Source organism: Galeopterus variegatus, unplaced genomic scaffold (assembly GCF_000696425.1).
Source record: "Galeopterus variegatus unplaced genomic scaffold, G_variegatus-3.0.2 Scaffold7743, whole genome shotgun sequence".
NCBI classification, from domain to species: Eukaryota; Metazoa; Chordata; class Mammalia; order Dermoptera; family Cynocephalidae; genus Galeopterus; species Galeopterus variegatus.
Window position 1 is genome coordinate 95,245 of NW_007733854.1, and position 1,680 is coordinate 96,924.

The following is a 1,680-nucleotide window of genomic DNA, read 5'->3' on the forward strand; positions in this document are numbered from 1 at the left end:
GGATCCGAACCCGGGGCCTTGGTGTTATCAGCACCGCACTCTACCGAGTGAGCCACGGGCCGGCCCTGTTTTACATTTTTTACAAATCTCTTTCATGTCTATGTCTGGTTTAATAGAAGACAGTTCAATTCCTATATCTGTTTGTACTTTTTGTGTGTAGGGAGGAACTGGCTGGTACAGAGATCCAAACCCTTGACCTTGGTGTTACAAGGCTGCACTCTAACCAACTGTATTAGTCCGTTTTGTGTTGCTATAACAGAAATACCTGAGACTGGGTAATTTATAAAAGAAAGAGGTTTATTTGGCTTACGATTCTGGGACAGCTGCATCTGGCATGGGCCTCAGGCTGCTTCTACTCATGGTGGAAAGTGGCAGGCAGCCAGCGGATACAAGTAGATCCCATGGCGAGAGGAAGCAAGAGAGAGAGAGAAGAGGTGCCAGGGTCATTTTAAGCAACGAGCTCTCGCGGGAACTAACAGAGCGAGAACTCACTCATTACTCCTCCCCCGCCCCCCAGGGAGAGCATTAATCCGTTCATGAGGGATCCGCCCCCATGACTCAATCAGTTTCCAACACTGCCACATTGGAGATCAAATTTCCACATGAGTTTTGGAGGGGACAACACATCCAAACTCCATCACCAACTGAGCCAACTGGCCAGCACTGCTTCTATATTTAATCTGTTGCTATATGTTGTTTTGGTTTAAATATATGAAGAAAATCCAGTCTCATACAGTTAAGTAGTTGGAAAAGATGTCATCCATTCTTTCAAGTAAAATTTTATCTCGTGAAAAAAATGTGGCTCTTTCAGGTCATAACTCAATCGCATGAGTGCTTTTCCTGGAGACAACCACTGTACTTCTGCATGCAGCAAAAATGGTTATATGTACTTTTCGTTCTGTCACAATTTTTTTTTTTGTCCTTTTTGAGACCAGCCGCACTGCGCTCAGCCAGTGAGCGCTGTGAGCGCACAGGTCATCCCTATATAGGATCCGAACCCGCGCACTCTCCCGAGTGCGCCACGGGCTCGGCCCTGTCACAGAGAATATTAAAGAGATACTCAGAGGTTGAGAATGAATAAAACAAATGATTTTTACTTCCTCATCAAGGGCATTCTCAGGTGAAACTGAGTTTTCTTAAACTGATTTTGTGATGACGATAATGACTTCCAATACAGTTTGGTAACAGGCCCTTGAATTGTGCTAAGACACCAGCAGTTTTACCCATCATTGTTTTTTACACCATCAGTGCAGATCAACAGAGCAAAAAAGGCAAATAAAGTCTAAGTATTATTATGAAGTAGTTTTGACCTCACAGATCCCCCCAAAAAGTCTCAGGAACTCTTGGGTCTGCTGAGCACAATTTGAGAACCACTACTGTGGGCCTGTTTCACATCTTAAAATCTGGATATTCATACCAATGTCTTAGAATTGCTGCGATGATAAATAATGTATGTAATGAACCCAGCACAAAATCTAGTATATAGAAGGACACCATAAATATTTTTATTCGGTATAGCCCAGCTGTGATGGCTCTATATCAATTTATCTAACATTTATTTGCCTAACACCATACTCAAAATTCTATAACATTATGTGCTCCCTTTGGCAGCACATATACTAAAATTGGAACGACACAGAGAAGGTAAGCATGACCCCTGTGCAAGGACGATGCACAAAT